The sequence below is a fragment of the Centrocercus urophasianus genome, unplaced genomic scaffold (genome assembly GCF_019232065.1).
Source record: "Centrocercus urophasianus isolate 14NV4802_14NV808 unplaced genomic scaffold, USGS_Curo_1.0 seq_2, whole genome shotgun sequence".
Classification (NCBI taxonomy): domain Eukaryota; kingdom Metazoa; phylum Chordata; class Aves; order Galliformes; family Phasianidae; genus Centrocercus; species Centrocercus urophasianus.
The window spans coordinates 6,429,621-6,451,655 of NW_024884755.1; the positions used below are offsets into that span (position 1 = coordinate 6,429,621).

General features: G+C 38.7%; 1 protein-coding gene across 2 annotated transcripts in view; it reads left to right on the top strand.

Annotated features, from left to right (window-relative positions):
* The window catches only part of ZNF536 (zinc finger protein 536), a 227,223-nt gene that overhangs the window by 35,152 nt on the left and 170,036 nt on the right, over positions 1–22,035 (top strand). The window lies entirely within an intron of this gene.

The window sequence follows — 22,035 nt, forward strand, 5'->3', positions numbered from 1 at the left end:
TTCTAAGGTGCAGTCTAAACCTTTTGGACACACACTTTTCACTGGGGAAAAAAGAATAGCTATAGATACAAAATCCCATGGAAAGTGTTAGCCCTCTTTTTGTTTCCCCACCAATCTCACAAAGCCATAACTGAAGTATCTCATGGACGTAGCAAGATATCAGTTGAAAACAGGTAACAGAAAATATGTTTTACACGGTGAGTGGTGAACTTCTGGAACTTGCTGCCAAGGCAGGCTGACAGCATCAGCAGGCTCAGAAAGGGATTAGACAGATTCATGGAAAACAGCTCAATAAACAGATAATAATAAACAGGTCAATAAACAGCTACAAAAAATACCATAGCTTTGAGTCATGAAGGGCACTAACTTCCTACGTATCTAGAACCTTAGAATTAAGGTGTTTAGACTCTACCTTGTGAAGAAAATAAAGAGATGCTCAGAATTTATACCCTTTAAAAATAAATGGTATTTCTAAGCTTCACAGTTCCTGCTGGTGTGGGTAATGAAACGCTTCATGGGTTTACACTACTGAGCTAAACCAGTGCCTCCTTCTTTTCTCTTATCTTTGATTGCCCATAGAAGGAACATTGCACTGTGTTTGGGAAACAATAGAGAACAGGTATTTGAACAGTTAAGTATTAGAAGGAGGGAGGAAGAGAAGAAGGTCTGTTTGTACAGGGGTCAAAGTGAAAGATTACCGTCAGCTGCTTTTTTACCTGAAATCTGTAAGGGAGTAAATGTTTGTATTTGTGAGAGTTCCTAAATGAATGATTCACTGAAAATGTTGAGATCTCTAGAGCTCAGTCGGTCTGTGACAACGCTACATTCTCAAAAATGTCTTCAAGTCCAGAAGTATATTGAAAGCGTGCCTCTAATTGAGACAGTCTGGGACTTTCCTGAGTATCAGAGGACCCCACCACAGTGTTAGTGACATCTGTGCTCAGACACTTCTCTCTCCATTTCCCAGACCCCAACCCCTCCAAGCCCTCCAATAAAGGGAAAAAAAAAAATAAGAATGCTGGGCAGGGCAGCAGAGTATATGTTGTCTATATCGCTTAATGCGTTTTTAAAAGATGATGTCAACATTAATTACTAAAATGATGTACTTGCCAGCAGAATAATGCACAATATTCACCACCTCACTTCCATGTGTAGCCCATTAATTAATGTCTTTACAAAATGAACCTTGTAAGTAACAATTTGGTCTTGATTCCTGTAAAGTGATTTTGAAAAACAGCGTTCATATTGAAGCAACAGTCTTGCTAGGTGCTCTTCAGTGAAATGCTCAGTGCAGGTTGCTTGTATTCTGGAATGCTATTTTTCCTGCACAAGGTAAGAGAATGCCATCTAAGAGACTGTCCATGCTCCTTTCTCACACAGTGAATGTAGAGATCTTGAGAGGATTTCTTTCTTTCTTTTTTTTTTTTTTTAAGGACAGGTCCCTTATCTGTAGGTAGATGAAGTGCTGGAGCAGCTCCCAGTAGATGAGATGGAAGAAATCCCTAAAAAAGAGGGGAAAAAAAGAAGTTGCAATAAGAACAGTAACCTATATTGTAATCTGAAAGATGAGTGTCTCTAGCCATTACTAGCTGTATTCATTTACCAATTACGTTTTCCTCATCTGCTGTTCTTTCTGTACCTGTAGAATGACTCAATATGCCTGAGGTTTCAAGAGCATTGAGCAAACCTGTCTGTTTTCTGATTAAAAACTCGCTTCAGTTTTCTGTTTAGCTAGTGAAAAAGAACTTGTAAGTAATAGTTTATAGCATACCAGTGACCAAAGATGATCTGTTTTATAGAAACATTAAACTTGATAGAAAGAAAAACATTTCTGATCATCTCACACAAGCAGTGCTGATATTTAACAGTCCTGATTTAAGAAGGTGTTTAAGCTTATGCTTAGTTTTAGGCAAATTTAAGTGTAAATTATATGCAGAGCGGTAGAGATGGAGTCAGTGGGTATGTGATGAGGATGGAATAGCAATATTAATGTGGCTATTGTATAAGATAACCAAGTATAATGAATACATTTTTCATTGCAAATATTTATTAAACTGTCTTCTATCCTGTGCATGAAGTCTTCCAAACCAGTTGATCTCTTGACTCGCAGCTTTGAAAGCCCCCTCAAGAGTTCTCAAAGGTGCATGGTCCCAAAAGAGAAAATATTATTCAGGATAGATATGCCAACAAACTGCAGTTCCTGGGACATCCTATATGATAACAAGTAAGCCCAGTGATAATGTTGAAAGAGAGTGATAAGTAGAAATTGTTATGGAAACATTTTGAGGAAAAGTATATGGAAAAAAGCATATTTTTATGACCATTTTTACTAAGGGTTTGTATTATAAACTTCTGGGTCTATCTAAGCTTCCTGTATATTTTTCCTTCATTTAGGGAAGATGCAGAGCTGACTGCAGGCTGGGTTATAAAATAAATGTGTTTATGTTCATTTTGCAGGAAGGTTACTGCTCGTTATTATATAATTTGTGATTTGAGTAGACATGGCTACAGCTGGGCAGAAGTATTTAGCACGTTTTGTGTGTCGAGCCTGGAAGACTTAGAATTAGCCATACCAGTTTTTTTCTGCTGGTATGCACTGGATGCACATTTTGTAATCAGTTGCTTTTTTTCTTCAGAGATGATTCTGTTGAGAGATTTTGTCCCCTCCTGTGGACATGGTGGATTGCATCTGCTCCTTTGTTCTTCTGGAGATGTGTGCTTACCTACAATATGAAGCAGATTAATCAGTCTGAATCCAATCTTAGCTTGCTGTATATAGCAAATCCAAAATAAAGCAATGATTTTCAATTATTAGTTTTAGTCTCTAAAGAAATTAGGAAAATAATTGCCATTAGGAATGATTCCAGTGCATTGTTGTTTTATTACTGATTTTTTTTTTTTTTCTGTCTTCCATCAGAGTCCTCTGATCGATTCCTTTCTGTTGCATAGATGTGTCCCAAAATGCACCAAGTTGATGGTGGCAGTACCATTAGAGGAAGAACATTGTCAGTGAAATAATGCATGAAGAACTGGAAACTCCTGGGGAGATTTTTTTTGCCATTTGAATTTTTATTTTTGTTTTCATTCATAAAACCTTACAAAGCCATTCAGTAAGGTGTAAAGTAGAGCTCCCCGTTCTCCCTGTATTCCATCTTCATGTGTCATTTCTAGTCAGTACTGCTGTAAAGAAATTTGTTTTGAGTAGGAAAAAGAAGTGCAGAAGTCTTGTTGGAATGAGCAAGAAAAAATCTGGAATAGTGTGTAGTTAAATGTTGTGTGGCTTATAGTGAAATTCCATGTGGGTGAATTTTATTTTAGTTTTTTCCAAATGTTTTGAGCATTGTAGTTTAGAATCCAGTGTTAGCTTTTAGTTCAGATTGTTTTCAGTTACTGGAAAGTAATTTTCCAGGGGAAAAAAAGTTTAACTAGCCTTGATTTTTTGTGTTTAATTTCAAAGAGTGCAATGAAAGATAAAGGCTAAGGGTAAATTAAGTCTTAGCATGTGTATGATATGTGGTTGTCATTTGCAGCACTATGATCTACAGATCTGTGAATTCAAGTTCTGCCCAGAGATCATACGTGGATGTAAATGGTTGTCAGTAACTCAATATGGGCTTGAACCAAAATTCATTGAGAGTATTGGACTTTCACCAAGTTGGTTTTGTTTTGGGTCCATCATGTAGGTTTTTAAAGCTCTTGCTGTCTTGAAGCCTACTATCTCTGCGTATCATGGAATCCTGGTCACCTTATGATTATTTTTTATTATTTTTGCCAGCCTCTATTCTATTGTATGTTCAATAGGACTTCTATAGCAAAGAGGCCCTAGGGAGAAGTCTTGTAGCTTGTAATGAAAAATTTAACTCAGGTGTTTTAATGAAAATCTGCCAAAAGAAACTGCAGTTTGAAATATCTGATTTTCTGAACCCAGGCAAAAGACCACAGAACCTAGCAATAAATACTGATCCAACACCCAGACTACCAATTGTCAGCTGCTGTGTCTGTCTCTGTAGTAGTTCCTGCCTCACAGCGCGTGGGAAGCGATATATTAGTTTAGCCCTAATGAAACCAGTGAAATATATCTTCCACTGAAAGCTGTAGTAAGTTTACATCACATTTGCCAAGAGCATGTACACTAAAAATTACTGTGAATCAGTTAACTTGTGCTAACACGTTACTCTGATAAGTTGTTGTGAACCAATTTTCTGATCTTCCGTATCCGTGAATGTTATGCTGAATTTTACTTAACTTTATGTGGTTATATTTGAGATGAGGGAATTCAGTCTCTTGCTGTTTGTTATTAGCTATAAGAGCTCAAATGAGATCAGAGCTCCCTTGTGTTAGCAGTAGTTCAGCCAGGGGCTTGGGATGTTATTTCAGTAACTTCATCGTTTTGATTTAAAAACAGAGGGGGAAAAATAGTTGCTGCTGATTAGAAGGGGTTTCGTGATCCAAGCTCGTTCCCAGTTAGTGCAGGTTTTTGAAAACAATCACTTTAAAGCAGATTTTCCCCATTTCTTTCTTTCAAGAGCAATGTGTTATAACTGGTATGTTTGTCTTGAGTTTTGCAACAGAGATCTGAAAGTCATCTTTGCTGCTCTGACACCAGGAGAGTGTTTTAGACATGTTGAAGCAAAGTCAGTATTGTAACAAGAAATGTGAATAATTGCGTGCTTTGAGAGAGAGATGATTTTTTCTTTGCATTTTTATTCTTGGTTAAGAAATTTACTTCTTTATGAAACTAAGTTGTGTAAGAGAAGACTCAAATTAGTAGTGTTGGAAGTAAAGCATGTTTTCCTAATGTGTTTGCAGAACTATTCAGGACCAGCTGAACTTTCTGTGAATATGGCCTTAAGGACAGGAGGACCTTTGGTTTCATTTGCATAAGTTCCAGTTGTCCAGGCCCAGTTTTCAAACCCAATCAACTTTTGTGAGACATTTCAAACTTTCTAATTGAATTGACTAAGTGCTCACATTTAGGATGCTTATTTTTTTTACGTTTCTTTTTGAAATTATTAGATCTTTTCGTATTTTCTGTGAAAGATACTATTGAGCACATGCAAGTATTGATGTGGCAAATACTTGATATTCTAGAGGCTAATAGAGACGCTTTCTTTCAGACTCTTTGGTCAGAAGACCAAAAAGTTAAACTTTATCAAAGTAGGGCATCTGGTGAGTGTTGTGGGAGGGGGGTTTTAATACAGAAGTGCTGTAATTCCAGAAAATTGGAGAAAAAACACTTTTAGCACAATGAAGTGTGGCTCCCAAGTGAGAATCCTTTTCAATTTATTTTTATTTTTTACTTTGAATTGTGTGGAAAAAGTAGATATTTGAGGCTACAAAAGGCATATTTCTGAACATTAGCTGGAGATCCCTTCCTCATGGCTAGAAATGGAGCTGATCAGTCAGTCTGGGTCTCAGCCTGGGGATGGGAATAATTGTAAGAGCACAAGACTGGGAGCTGGGAATTTGTAGCATGCCTTGCATTGTTCCACGTTGCCTTATGCCTTGCCACAAGGTGCTGGTCAAAATTTCTAGAGCGGTGCTTCAGCTTAAGTTACCCATTTGGGAAAGGTTCAACTGTTTTATAAATTAAATCACACATGATCAGTTTTGAGAAACCTAGCATTAACAGGCTACCAGTTTCCCAGTCTGATAAATAAGAATAACAGTAGTGACCAAATGTGCAGGTCAGCAGAGCTATAAGTGTACAGTCTTGAGGACTTAGGCTCTCCTTTGAGAATTTCAGACAGAAGCTTCTATTAAAGTGCAAAGTATTGTTATTATCTTTGTCCTTTATACATTTTTAAATAGTACATGATAATCATCTCTGTGAACTCTTAACTATTCATAAAGGTGACTGTCAGTTAGAGGCCTGAACCAGTACTCCAGATTCAAATATTTAAAATGATAGATCATGTTGTAACCTTCTGATAATTATTCATTATCTTATGTAGGAGGAGTTTCCTTGTAAAAGGTAGGCTTTGTAGATGAGTGATAAGTGGGGCATTTAATTGTTCTGTTGGAGTAATAACATCCAAGCATAGAAGAGAAACTTTGCCAATTGAAAGTACTCTTGGAGGTCCACCTCTTGGAGGCAGGGAAGATGCAGGGAGGTTGGACTCTTCATCTTCATTCTGCCTGGCGTATCACTGTTGGGTTGTGACAAGGGAGTGTCTCCTTGTGGGGCCCTGTGTTGTCTCAGGTTATGTCCTTTCCACTCCCCTGAAAGAAAGCTCAAGGAGGTATATGAAATTACAGTGAGGTAGAGGAATGCTTTCCCAGAAACACAAAAGTAATGAGAATTTAATGCCAGCGTAGTTTGTGGCTTGATAGAGCAACTGCCTAGTTAGTTTAATATGCATAAAACTCTGAATTGCTAAGGACTTTCCAGACTTTTGCTATTGGATCCCTATATTCAGCACTAGTGAGGCTGCACCTCGAGTACTGTGTCCAGTTTTGGGCCCCTCACTGCAAGAAAGATATTGAGGCCCTGGAACGTGTTCAAAGGAGGGCAACAAAGCTGGTGAGGGGTCTGGAACACAGGGCTGATGAGGAGAGGCTGAAGGAGCTGGGAATGTTCAGCCTGGAGAAGAGGAGGCTCAGGGGAGACCTCATTGCTCTCTATAACTTCCTGAAGGGAGGTTGTAGTGAGCTGGGGGTCGGCCTCTTCTCTCGTGTCATCAGTGATAGGACCAGAGGGAATGGCTTCAAGCTACGGCAGGGGAGATTCAGGCTGGACATGAGGAAGTATTACTTTTCAGAAAGGGTGGTCAGGCACTGGAATGGACTGCCCAGGGAGGTGGTGGAATCACCGAGCCTGGGGGTGTTCAAGGAAAGACTGGATGTTGTGTTGAGGGACATGGTTTAGTGGGAGCTATTGGGAATAGGTGAACGGTTGGACTGGGTGATCTTTTAGGTCTTTTCCAACCTTGGTGATTCTATGATTCTACGATGTCCTTTGGCCACTTTTTCTTTCCTTTGATTTTAACCAGAATTTCCTGGATTTAGAAAGCAGGACTTTCCTATGAAAGCTTTACTCAGAGCTGACATACATTGATAATTAATATGTGAATTAGGTGTTCAGTTTTGACCTCTTGCTTATCAGCAATGAATTCAAATCCATGTGCTTCTCAGTGGACAGCAGATGAATGCAATCACAAGCACTAAGATCCTCATGTGTAAGGGGCAGAGTGAAGGCGATAAATCTGGGCAGCGTCCTTCCTCCTCATCATGGAGAGGCTGTAGGGCCTCTGCACGTTTTCCCAAGGGCTTGCCAATGCAAGAGCATTGCCTGTTGTCACATTTTGGTGTTCAGCAGGCCTTGCCACTCTGGGAAGAGCGGCCTGTACTTACATGCACCAGCAGTCTCACATCGTTTCAGAGAATTTCATTCATGCTGATTGAGGGAGATGCTGGACTCTTTCTTTTGGTTTATTTTAGCCTTTTGGTATGCAGAGTATTCTTTGTTAATCTTCCTTATTTATTTAAATGTTAATTGGTTCTTGTTAATTTTGTTTTCTGTGCTGAAAGCCAAGGTCAACAATGAGTCCTTCCATGTTAGCTCTTAGCCTGATTACAAGGTAATATAATGCATCTTGGAAAAAAAGTAACAAGAAGCTTTCCCTCTGTTTTTAATGTAACCTTTGTGCTAGGTAGAGGTTTGGAGCTTGGAAGAGAGAGAGAAAATGTATGTTCAACGCAAACTGAAGGGTTTTATTGATTGAAAGGGACTGTTAAGTTAAAAGACAGTTGTTGTGAAAGCAAAATATCACTTGACCCCAAAGAGACGGGCAATTGCAGCCCGGGGTAAGGTATAACAACAGCAGTGGTTTGGTATGGGAATGCTAAAATGAGACAGATTTTCCCTTTCCCTGTTTGCATTTCCAACTTCCAAACTGCTCTTTTTGTTACTCTAAGTGCAATCTCTTCTGAGAACTCCCTCGTTTTTGGCTGGAATGGCCATTTTATGACATAAAAGTGACATTTTTTTTTTTTCTAAAACAGATTCTGTTCCATGGGGCAAAACAAACAGAGCTATCACAACACTTTAAATAGTAATCAAATATGTTTTTCTATTTGTATTCAAAGAGGTGGAGAGGTAACTTGACAAGATGAAAGAAGGAACCAGATTTGTGTATTCCCCCCTTCCCCCGTAACAGGTATAGAGTTTTAGAAAAGACTTCAAGGCAAAAAGAAAAAAGCATAGAATATACTGTTATGGTGTTATTTTTGTCTTTCATTTTTATGACAACTTATTTGTACTTAAAGGAATCTTTCCAAAGAGTTAAGAAGCATCATTAAATAAAGACTGTGAAATGTGCAATATGGCTTATTTATTTAAATGTTAATTGGTCCAACGAACACTTCTAATTAGCTCTATATTTGCTTAGCAAAAAGTTTTACAAATTCCAATTGTGAAAAGCAGCTATTTTGAGCTGGTAAGCATGTTGCAGAATCAGCTATGATTTTTCTATAGTTCTCAGCCCTTGAAGGCACAATTTAATTTTTCATGTATGCATACTAGCAACGGTAAACACTTGCGAGTGTAAAGAACCTTCTTTAATTAGCTGCACAACAATTAAAGGATTCACAAACTAAATTGAACCCTGTCTCTGTGCTTACTAGCTGAATTCTACCACCTGTCACAACAGCACTTTGTTCAATCTGTTATGCAAAATCATTATAGCAATATAGCTGAGGAAAAAAAAAAAGAGAAAACAGCAATTATTTCTTACTTTTCTCTTGAATGGGTTATTTTGGGTTATACTGATGTCAGGTTCATTGAAGCTAACCTTTTGAAATCTGTAACAGCATAATACATATATGGCAGGCTTAGAATAGCTGGAAGAATATTTCGTTTTACCCTTTTTAAGAGCAAGTAAGGCACATCCTTAAAGTATGGTACTTTCTCTGATCATTTGAAAAGAAAAGCCAACTGTGCTAGCTCCTGCAGCAGCCTGTTATTTTTCTTCATCAGACAAAAAAAAATGACCAACATCTAATAGTACAACACACTCTTTTATTATTAAAGCTTGTAAACCGATGTGAAAAGTAGTTTTAAAAACACCGCTGACTTTGTAAAGTGGGGAAGAGTGGCACTTGTAGCTTCTTGCCTTCTGACATTTGTCATTATTCTTTAGCTCTCAAAGGTATGATAGTTGATAAAACAAAAATCTGACTGGGCTCTACTTATTTACTTATGGGCTAACTTTATTTTTCCATAAGCGGTTGGAGATGATGTTTTATGTCTGTGCAGAAGAGCCCCATTTCTTTCCCATTTCTGATTGCAGCCGTTCTCACTGGTGGGCATTCAGGGCCGGCCATATAGGGGCATGGCAAGTCCTCACGGTCCCCATACGATGGGAGTCAGCCCCCTGACTGGACCTGCAGCACACCCCGAACCTCGGGCACCATTGAACTGCTTGGTTTCTTGTCGGGGTGGTGGCCCAGCTAGCTGTCCTCCTCAGTTATCTGCCTGTTGATCAAGGAGAGGGAATAGGTGTAAGTCTGAACCCGTTCCCAGCTGCTGCAGGAGGCTGAGTTCTGGGTGGGAGGTGGGACAGGGGCAAGGGACGAGGCCTGCGGCCATGGCTTTGGTTACCTGCCCTCCGCTCCTGGGGTAGCTGCCTGCAGGGAGCCTTGCGCTGCGTCTCCGAGTGCTGATGCACTTTTCAGATTCCAGTTAGAATTCCCAGTGAGTCCAGCAGTGAGCTCGTTGTGTAACGAGCGTGAGGCTGCGTTTGGCGAGAAGAAGAGCTGTTTACGTTTCTCTTTGTTGTGCCACGACAGCTGACAGGAATGTTCCCATCGCTGCCAGCTTTCATGCAGGAGAGGCACAGGTACGTTTTGTGCGTGCACCGCCACAGCTGAGGAGCTGAAAGTTAAGCTGCCTGCTGACAGTTTCCTGAAATCATATCAATAACATATTGTTAGCCCTTGTGATTGAAGCTAAAAGAGGCTGCTGTTGGATAAAGGATACACGATACGGGGATTTCATAAGCGAGAGATATAACTGAATAACTCTTCTCATTCAAAGTACTTACATTTTTTAGAGTAAAATTTTTATACCATTGTCCTTTTAGAATATTTTTGGAAAATCTGGGAAGAGAACAAAGAAGTCCTTTAGAAAGAGTGGTTTCTTTTTCTTTTTTTTTTTTTGTAAAAAAATGTCACTAGGAAAATAAAAGTCAACAACGAAAAGCTGAGCAAGGACTTCATTTTTGCTACTTAAAAATAATAATAATGTTACTTAAAATAGTAATTTAAAAAGAAAGAAGGAAGCCTGATATTTTGATTAAATATGGCTCGAATTCTGAAGTAATTTTGCAGTTGAAGTATGAGAAGCCTTGTTTGCTGTATGTCCCCCTCACAGTTTCTCATATCAAATAAGAATAGCTGGTCTATTCTGAAACAGAAAGTAAGAGAGTAAAAAAATCAGATGTAGCGTCAATGTATTTGTAAGTAGAGGTGCACAGCACAGGCAGTACGTGCAGCAGGAAAACAAATTTCTGTTCAGGCAGCTGAAGCAATGCCAATATTGTGTGTGGGAACTCCTGAATGTTCTCAGCGCTGGGGCTGTTGGTGCTCAGTCCCAAATCCTGGGGCTGCTGTCAGTCATGGGAAGGAGCTTGCTCAGGGCTGCACCAGGCCAGCACAGCCTGTTAAGGATATATCACAGCCAGCAGAGACCATCTCCCAGCTGACTTTGCAACCGTAATTGAACTTGCCAGTGTCTGTCATGCTGTGATTGCATTTATCAGACTTCCTTTGTCAGCTTGGTTGCCACTCACCTATCGGCTGTGATAGGTTGTCTTCCTAGTCGTGGACTCACAACGTGGCAATTAACATCAAAATTATTTAAAGGATTTTTGTCCTGCAGATAGCATTGAAATATGTTATTGTATTTTTATAACATTCCTCCTCCCCCATATTCATCTTTCTGCTCTGTGTCTGCCAAGTTTCTAGTGCCCTTTTTATTAATGATCAAAATGATTGTGCCCAGATAAAACAGGGGTGCCCAAAGAATGCTCAGGGCTAAGCTTGCTGGGATCCTAAGGTCATGCTGCTGTTGCATTGAAGCATACGTACCATCTTACTGCAATCGGTGCTTGCATCTCTGCTTCCTTTGATACTAGCACTGCGTGACCGCACTGTTCCTGTACTTGATCTTGCAGCACAATGGTGGGAGGAAATTCCCTGTTCATGTATCTGCTCATACCTCACTGGATTGAACAGTACTGTGAAGATGCAACCCTTTTTTATGGTCGCTTATCTGTCATCAGATTTACACTTCCTTGGCTTAACCATGGAACAATTACAACTGTTTTGCACCATTGTCTGGGGAAAGAGGCAGCATTATTGTGCTGCAGAACAATCTGTCATAGATAGGTAGAGAGAATTTAAAGAGCAGCAAGGAAAATACAGGGATATATCTCCAGCTCAATTGCTTTTCATATAGGTTGTCCTGTTTGGGACTGTTTTTCTGCTCAAGAAGTCATCACAAACAAACAGTAAAAAACCAGAATGATTAGAAGAACTGATATTGGAACTACTTTTTCCGTTCTCTGAAATTACATTCTGAAGAACAGCTTGCTTTGTGCATAGTTCCTGACCTTGGTTTAGATACGATTACAAGTTATAGAATCAGGCTGATGTGTTGTCGTGGTGCTCAGTGACTGCTAGCCATACCCTTCAAGTCTAAACCACATCTTGGTGTGAAAGCATCCTGCAAGGTGCTAGATGGCTTCCTGAGTTACCAAACCTGTGCTTCTGCCCAGGCCAGTGATCAATAAAGTTAAATAGCAGCAGCCATCATATATCGGGGAAAGCGTGCACAGACCAGGCCACTGAAGGATAAATGACATTTGTACTTATGATGTTTTATTTTTCTTGATTGGTAATGAAGTATATTTTTTTCTGTCCTTACTCTACACTTGTATTGAGTTTCCTCATCTATTTTGTTCCACTTAATTCTGCAAGGAGTTTGCTCTTTCTGCTTTTTCTGGAGAGTACAAAGCATCCGAGTAATGTTCACTTTCTTTTTCATTCTTCCCCCTGCCTCCCAGCATCTTCACCTTTTTCACTTTTATCTTTCACCCCACTAAACTGAGGTTTTTTCAAAATTCTCATTGTCCTGGAAATTAGTATTAACAATAGCTAATTAAAATCACCTTTACGTAAGAATGACTGTTGGCCCTCTAAGTTACACCTTTTTTTTTTTTTTTTTTTTTTTTTTTTTGCAACAATGTCCAGGTGTTACAGGGAAAAGGAAAACAAATCAATTGGAATGAGGGAAGAAAGGGTAGAAGGCAGAAAGTAGAGGTAGGAGGGATTAACAGCTGAGAATCTCAGTCATTAGCTACAAAAGTAACCCTACACGATATTTTAACAAAAAAAAAAAATTATGCTGACAAATTTGTCATGAGTTAAAAACGACAGTCTTTTGATAAAAGAAAGCTATTTGGTATACTGGACTTAGCAATGGCAGTCAAAAGTTCTGCATGCTGTCCCTGGCTGCTCTGTAAAGAATGTGCCATATATTTAAGTCAAGATACATGGTGATCTTTTCCGAAGTGAGATGTGGAAATGATCAGTTAGGAATGCTCATTTCAGTGGTGCTGAAAGCTGGTCCCTTCCTGGCCCGGGGAGCCAGCTGGGTGCTCTGGTATTGGCAAATGACTTCTGATTTTTCAAGTGTTTGTATTTACACCGTGTTAAGCTGTTGACTGTTTCTGCGTTCAGCAAAGGAACGTATAGAAGGTATCTTCCCTTCCTCACACTGTGTTGCTCACAGCATGCTCAGATGAGCCCATGATGTTTGGAGCATTACAGAGTATGGGTTATGACCCAGTGTCAGTTACTGTTTGGGGCAGTGTTGTACTGCTGCAAAACTCTTCCCAGATGTGCACTGTAGCTCTTTTTACTTTCTCTGTATTTAATGATGGAATAGGAGAGATTTTTTTCATGTTGGTTTGTCTTATAAAAAAAAAAAAAGAAGAAGAAATTTATCTTTTTGTTATCCTCTTATTCTTACTTCTCTTTTGTTGCCAGCTCAGTGCCTCTGGAGGTAAAATAAGTGCAGTTGTATTATATATGAGTTTTGAGAATATATACATTGTCAGATATGATCCCGTTCATGTCTAAAAGGTTATGTAAAGCTAGAGTATTCATCCTTCCTCTTCCTTTTGTACTTCTGACGAACATTAAACATTTTCTTAGGCATGTACTTTGCGTTGACGTCACCAGAGGTAGGCCATGTGTTCAGTGATGCTTTGTTTTGTCCACTAACTCAATAGAATGCACTTTGGAGCATCCTTAATTGTCCTACAAACCATTTTGTGATAATGAAACCAAATATGGTGTGGACTTGGCTGACATCTCTGGGATATTATTTGGAATGCCACATATTTCTGATTCAAACATGGATTGGTTAAAGCTTTTTAAAATGTTCTCTCAATTAATTCTATGCTTGAGACATCCTTTACCCTCCTCCCCAAAGCTATCTTTTTCTGTACATAGATAGGGTTGGATACGGGCTCTTTACTTTGACAGAAAATAGGCTAACCTTTTGGTCTTTTAGGTCCTAAAACTACAGTTGAGTGTACAGTGTCTTTCCATATAACTAGGTCTTTTGTTCCACTAGAGAAAATTACTTAATTTGTTAGAGAGCTTTTTTTTTTTTTTAATGGTTTAACTGCAACAGTCTTTACCTAATAGACCTGGGATTGCAGGGAGGTGATTAATGTGAGTTAAAGGATCCCTATGACATAGGACTAAAGGGCAGAATTACTTTGTTGTTGTTGTTGGCAGTCCCACTTGTACAATTTCATTTCTCCCCAAACCAGATTTCCATTCTTTTACATAGAGTCTAATTGGACGATACACTTCTTGTTGAAACTCTTGCTATTCAGCAGTAGCCTGTTTCTGCATTTTCATTAGGAATGTATGTCTTTGTCCCTTGAAATCCATCTATTTATTGCAGTGACACCTACTGCTGAGAGAGCTGATCCGCAACAGGATCGGTTGCTGTTAAACTTGGCCAACAAGCAGCTCATGACTCAACCAGCAGATGTTTCTGTGGCTCAGGTCAGGGGGAACTTATGGACTCGTGTTTTTTTCCGTTACTCCTAGCATTAAATGCCAGAAAAGTCAACACTAGGTACAGGCAGATGACCCGACTAGTAGTAGGAGGAACTGAACTGGGGCCCCGAGGATCCGCAGAGACCAAAGCATTAGGCTGTTGAGCCACTGTGCTGGCTCCAGGCCAGTAGTTTCAGACAACTGACTATCTGATTGCATGCCTGGATTTTAGTAACGATTTTACATACTTATTTGATGATTTGTACCCAAGCTTATGCTTCTGACAGGTGCCCTTGTGAACAAAATCTCATGGGCTATCGCATGTGAATATTTCACAATCAATCATACTTTGATCTTTGGGACATATGTGCATTTGACATTATATTTAGTTATGCGCAAAATCTAAGCCTAAGCCTTTGTGAAATGAAAATGAAATCATCAACCCGCATTACAGTTTTGGATTTAAATTGTTTCAAACTATGATTCGAGTTCTGTAGTCTTAACTCTTCTTTCTTCATCTCTCAGTAATCAGCACAGAGGGCCTGATCCTCCTGCCCTCCCCCAGCTGAAACGCACTGCCTTTTATTGAAGCTTGCCTGTGTGAGGAATGCAGGATTAATAGGGTCAGTGTTATGGATATTTTAATATTATATAATGAGCTAGAGAATAACAGATTTCCAGTTTGGCACAACATCCTCAGATGAGAACGGAAGATTCAGAATTCATTTCATACCGTAAAAATGACAAAAATTGAAATAATAAATATGCTTTGCAAAGGCTTCCGGGCATTTTATTATTTTATTTGTACTGTGTGATAGTAGAGTGGATCGTTAAAAGCTTAATTTTAAAGTTTCTTCAATCTAAGGTAGATGCCAGCTAGATTAATTAAAGTGAGTGATCAGATAGGAGCTACAGGAGATTGATCAAATTGGAGAGAGCTTAATCAGTTGTATACATTCCAAATTACATGAAAATAACAAATTTACTTTTAAAAATGCTGTTTCTAAAATAACAGAGGCTTTAGTTTAATGAAGTATTCCTCAAATCAGGCTTCCATTTGAATTTAGGTATTATCTTTACTGTTGTCATCAGGAAAACACTAGGAAAAATAAAAAGAATCAATGCTTATAAGCTAAAAAATAATGATCCCAGATGCGACCAATGCTTGAAAAAAGCAAGGCTTTTTTTTAAGCTACTGAACTTTCAGTACCAATTATTTATCTTTCTCTTCTTCGCATCTGACTTCTTAAGTATATGCAAGTGAAATAGAATAAATAAGAAGGAAAACAGATTTTGCTAAGTCACATGCAAAGTAGCAATAAATCAAACAGCTTGTCTGCATTCTTCTAATCTTTCTATTCTAATCTGTGAGTGAGATTTATAAATGACCTCTTCTCTCCTCTCTGCTAGCCTTCCTCGATTGTGATCACAAGCAGTTCACAGTCCTCCACTCCATGGGTGCTACCAGCTAAAGACTGCTCTGGTGATTCATCTTCTACTGATCAGTTATCAGTCCGAAATGCTGTGCTAGCTAGAAAGTAACTTACAGACGTAACAGGTATTTTAGAAAGCAGCTGTCCTCTTCAGCTTGAACTGCAAGCAGTACAGGCCTCAGTAAACAATTTGCTGTCTGTTAATGACTTTTGAAACGTGGAAATCCCTGTGCTAACCCTCCTTTAAAACATAAAAACTGTTGTGGAATGAGATCGTTCCATTGTTGCTAAAGGAGTACTTTGTTTTGAAATCAATAAGCAGCTTGTTGAGATATCAGTGGTACAAAGCAGCTTCAGTGGTGCTGGGTGCTGTCCTGCTGCCTCCCTGGCAGTGTGGCTGTGAGATGGGTGCTGGCAGGTGGCTGCTCAGCCGCCCGCTTCCAGCTCAGACACCAGGACAGTGGGCGCAGCCCCATCGGGTCAGGTTGGCTTTAGGCTTTGTGCAGATCCTGCCCAACCTGGGCTCACCCCAGGTTTTATTTTAATTCTTAGAAGCTTCATATATGCTTTGCAATAACAACAAAACCTAAGTGTGGTAGTGGGATTAATAGAAGTAACTGATTACCAGGTTAGCCATAATAATAGCTAAATACAAATACGTAGCACTTACTACTTGTAGGCTACTTTTCTTTTCCCTTCAGGCATTCTGCAACATTCCAGAAACTGTGTATTTCTCTGATAAAATTACGTGATAACCCAAGGAGCAGGACTCCAACTTAACCAACCAAAAAGAATAATAATTAAAGAAGTGAAAACCGCATTGAGTTCATTGTAGTTACTCTATTTTACTTAAGTAGAAATGAGAATAGAATCTGGCCTAATGTTTATTCCATTTTATCAGTTTGAGTAATGCTGTCCTAGTGGTATTAAATACAGCTGATCTCTCTCCTTCCTTTCCATGCACACGTTTTTGTTAAAATTTAACTATTTACATCTGCGTCTCTTAGTATTGCCTGCAAATCAGTCAAAGAAGAGTAGGTCATCTGTGCTGCTCTTCTGTTTATATATTAATCATCTGGCAAATAAACCACTCAGTATCCTACCCACCTCAGTAATATTTGTGATGTAATTTGTTTGGATGCCCAAATGTCACCAGCGTTGATTGTAAGAGACGAAAAAAATGTACTTGCTCAGCACACCAAGCTCTGGGCTAAAATGTAAGCATGAAATCTCTGGTTTATTTTTGTAATAATGTTTACAGCTGTTTAATGACCCTGAAAGGGTTCAGTAGTCTGGTGTTCTGTATTTCTTAACAGGAGTGTATTATGCTTATAACAGCCTTAGTTACACAGTTTCTGCTACAATAATAAGAATGATATTTTATAAAAATACAGTATATATTCTGAAGTATCTCCATGATGCGTCTTTCTGAGTTGCTATGAACTGAAATTATCTGTATTGTAGCATTCAGAATTTGTTAGTGGACCACGAGATAGTATAGATATGTACACTTTTCTAGCTGGAAAGATAAATGCCAGGTCTGTATTCTGAGAGCATAAGTAACAGTATGTGTAACTAACTGCTCGGAGGATCGGGGCCAGAGCGAGCTTGTCGTCTAAACACGTGAGCTTGTAAAGCATTACTTTGCTTACTGAACTGTAAATCTTTTAACTAACCTAATCTAAGCCATAATAACAGCACAACAGTGTTTTTGAAATGACTGTTTTCTCTACAGCAGCGAAGAGGGAGATGCTTTAGTGTGTGTCCGGTAGGAACGAACAGGTGTAAATGAGAGCTGAATGTGGTCCATCTGTTTACAAAGATAACAGGTGTGTGGATGCATATATGTGCAGGCGCACAGATATGTGCGTGCATATGTTTGCATGTGTTTGTAGGCATATATTTATATTTCAACTATTTTTTATTCTACTTGCCACCTAATTTTTCGTGTTTCCAGCAAAAGGAAGCCAAGCTTCTCACATTACATTAATGTAGTTGTAATGACAGGCATTTCTGGTGTCATAACTGGTTTAAAATTCCAGTAATCCATTTGAAATAGTTAAATAAAATCCTTGTGTTCCATTGAAATGGCTGAAGTCAGAACTTTCGTTATTGATCTCGCAGAAAGTAGTCTTGAGGGCAAAAATGTGAGTCAAATCAAAATAACTATTAGCGTCATCAAAGGGACACGAATGTCTCACTGTACCTTAATGCAGGAGATGAGAGCATTTTCATAATGTATGCATCCAGTTGTGAATTTCATCAGCTGAGGACCCTTGTCATAGAAATAGGGAACTGCACACCCTACACAGAGAAAGGCTGTCCTCTGATGGCTCGTCAGTTTCTTGTTGCAGACTTGTTCCTGCTGCTGCTGGAGCAAAGGGCTTGTTTGGGTTAGGAAGGCCACCCGCGAACAACCGATACCAGCGTGCGCGGTCTTGGGGGAATGTGTTCTTAAAAAACACTGCAGATAAATAAAGGTCAAAAATAGACCATATAAATTTCAACTTATTTTGAATTTCTTAACAATCTCAAATTTGATTTGTAGTTGAGTTTGTAAGCGTATTAACTGCAGAGAACATCCTGCTTCTGTTCGTAGGAGACGACAGAACGTTCTGTGTTTTCCTTTTAAGGGACATCAGGATCAGGAAGAGTGTAGTAGACTATATATTTTAAAGCAGAAGGCTAGAAACTTCAGCATTCAAGAAATACCTCTAAGTGATCCTTAGCTTCTCCTCCTTTTTTTTTATTTTATTTTATTTTGTCAAGTAGAGGAATGGGGAAATTACAAGTATTCAGATACTTTCCAGGTTTTCAGTGGAAATAACACTTTATCGCAGGCACAAATGTATTGTGAATAAACTGAATAGACATTATTTGTCCATTTGGGTAATTGTGAGCTTTGAGGAAAAAATTGAGGAAAAATAAAATCACTTTGGGCAAAAATGTTCAGATGTGAAGATTATGTTGTAGTATTGGAGCTTCTTGAAGGTTTGGGTGGTTATGATTCCAAACAGATTGCTAGAGCCAGGCTGCTTTGCGGGGCTTCAGCTTTTATGGTAGTTCATAATCCAGCTTTCCATCTGTCATGACCTTTTCGTGGTCCTCACAGTATGTGGGGAAATAGCATCTAGGCTATCTGCAGGATAGGATGGGTAGGTGGGAGGTACTGTCAAACTTCACAATATCACTTACAAATTGACGTTTCCAGATTATTTTTTTCCTCATATTTGGTGTCTTGGTCTGGGGAGGCAAGAAACCTGGGCACAAGGTTGAGGAGCTGGAGAGAATCTACAGCAGAGGTGGGAACCTTGAGCTGCCTGAAGTAGGAGAGCAGCAGCTAGAGGTTCCATGGAGCCCTTTGTCCCATCTGGGGTAGCCCGTCTGGTCAGAGAAACAGGCAGGGATGATGGATAAAGAGGGAGAGAACGAAGGGATATTTTTTAGAGAAATTAGGCAAATTAAATTGGGTTATGTAATTCATAATGGAATGATTGATGAAGAGGAGTTTATTTCTGTCTTGTGTATGGATAGGAAATGGGGTTTTGGTAGGTTTTGCTGCGAATTGGCTGAAGAATACCGAGAGCCTGACTTATGCAAGAGCTGAATAGATCCCAGAGGCACTAACTGGGAAATACTGGGAGGAGAGATTTCACATGGAAATACTTTACGTAATTATACTGTGCAACAAAACCAGGTAGAAATAGGACAAAGAAGAGATGGTCTGAGTCAGAGGCAGGAGACAGGAGTAGAAGCAGATCAAGCAGATGAGGATGTGAATACATTTTAAGTGAAGATCTCTAGCATTTTGAGATTGCCAATAACTAGATCTTGGTAACTGAATGGCTGATCAGAGTGTGGCACTTAGGGGAGGATATTTCTCATTAAACAGCAGCTTTGCTGACCTTTCTGCATGCTAAGTCTAAAATGAGCAAAATTTCCAGTGCCAAAAGATCAACGTGTATTGGTCAGACTCCTCAGAGCTGATTTAAAAACACTAGTTTTTGAATGAATTTTTTTTCCCAACTTATCCTATATTGTATCTGTGTGTTTTCTAGGCAAGGGAAAGAAAATGTTAGAAAAAGTTATGTTATTTAAAATGTAACTACTGCTGATACTTTAATAAAGTTATATTTGAAGAAGAGCTATAAAATAGCCTAAAATCTCAACCACAACTCCCCTCCTCAGTCCAAATATTTATAGGTTTGAACTGATGCTTAGGGTTAAAAATCAGAATTAATAATCTCCACTGGGATCTGTCAGCATTTCCAGACTTTGATAGAGCATAAAATGCTGAAATTAACTATCCAAACCTTCCTAAGCATGTAAAAGCACCAGTTCCCATTGAGGTCAAGTGAATAAATGAAATTTAGACTGCATTTTTGAAGCTGTTATATAATAATGGTAATGACAACCTAGAAAGACTTTACCAACCCCTCTTCAATATATGTCTGCGTCTGTACATGTAAAGTGGATTGAATTCTGGGTGAACTCCTGTGGATCCAGGAGTTGAACTCAATGGTTTCTATGGGTCATCTCCTACTCAGGATAGTCTATGATTCTGTTTTGTTTAGCTGGCAAAGAGAGGCAACACTTGCAGTATGTGCAGTCTAGACAAAAAGTGCATTTCGATGTTGTTGGTGGAGATTTTTTATTTAAAGGAATTGAGTAGAGAGAGTTTGAAATGTCAGTCAACTTCAGGCAGTAGTAGACCTACACACTACAGCTCCTTTTGAATGTGCAATTTGGTTTGTTTCAAAAGTTAAGGAAGCTTGCAGAATGTTAAAAGCATGTGTTTGTATGTACCCAAACAAAGGAAACTTGCATGAGAACCAGTAATTTTATTCATTTACTACGTGGGCTTGGGTGAACTCCTGACTTGACCACATTTCCCTATCTTTGAAAATCAGACACTTTAAGCCAAACTTAAGTGCAGTCCTATAGCTTATGTGTATAAGCCTTTTACTTTGACATACTCTATCTCATTAATATTTTATAAATATTATTGATGGGTCCTGACACAACATCTGAAAGTGAAGTGTTGAAGTTTTCAATAAATCTGCTTACGTGTCATCAAAATTTTGTGGGTCATGTTCATCCTGAATACACGTGTGAATGTCTCTTTCCCCCTTTTTTCTTGCAAGATCTGCATTGGATCACATGACCTCATTCATCCTGTCGATAACTAAATAGGTCTTCTCTTGGAGACCACCCAAGCTTGTTTAAGGCCCTCATCCTGCAAAGACTTAAGCATGTGTAGAACTTTGCTTTCAGGAGTCATCCTGTGAAGTCCACTGGACTGCTCCCATAGGCACAATCACATACATTTAAGGTATATGCCAGATTTGAGCCTCCAGTTGTCTAGCAAATGACCAGTATGAAGCAGCGAGAGGAACAGTGTCCACCTGGAGCATGGAAGGCAGAGTGAATAAGTGCTTTTGGGTAAAGCCCAACAGAAGTTTTCCAGATTAATTATTCAATAACACATAGATTTCAGTAGTTTTACTAGTGAGTAATGTGTCATATGACTTCACTGAACAACACAGATCTTAATTATGTTCCAATATAACCTTACAGCTTCATATTTTTTGAGAGTTATTAATGTAAAACTTTTTATTTTAAATAGAATTTTACAGATACATTATTTCTTTGTAGCGTAGAGAGGTGGCAAAGATAGAAGATTATTGTGGACAATTATGCAGACCAGAACCGAGCACTTGTGTTTAACAAACAGCTTTGAATTCTAATTTTCTGCAGTATACATAGTGTGGGTACAATTTGTAGTCATTACTGCGTATTAGGAAAGTTATTAAAATTCTTAAACTTGTTGAGGCTTTCCACAACACCTTCCCCAGATTTTAATTGGTTTTATCTAGTTCCATAAGAGAGCTCTTTAAAACAAATCAAAGTGCCTTAAATCACACGTTTTACCCATCGAAGGACAAAGATATTCCTCTATAATCTGGCAAGTTTTCGTAAGAAATGAAATCTGAAGGTTCTCAATGATGAATTAAGAGACTTGGCAGCAGATAATTTATGTGCCTTTTGATGGGCTCAATTTCAAAATGACAAAATAACAATGTTTTGTAACAGAAGGGTTAAATCTTAATCTCAGAGGTTTACAAAGCTGCTAGTCGCAGTCTCCTTAAAATTTAATATACCTCGTTAATGCTTACTTGCAAACACTGAAGGATTTTTATGATTATAATCATGTGTTACAGCACCTAGTACTGTTTCTAAGCAGCATACTAATCAGCTTAATGAGATATTACTGCACTTTTTGTTGACTAAAGCAAAATCCCTTTTATTGTTCTAAAGCTTGTCCTTTACTTTATTTTTTCCCAAAACATTATCTTGTTTTATTGTACACCAGTAAATATCATACCATCGTTTTTTGTCAAATCATAAAACTATCTTTCTCGTTGTAGAATGTGTAATATATAGAATATGGTTAATGGAACTGAAAGTTACAAATGGATTTCTATTTTTGTTGTTGTTGTGGGTTTTTTTTTTTGCTGGCTTT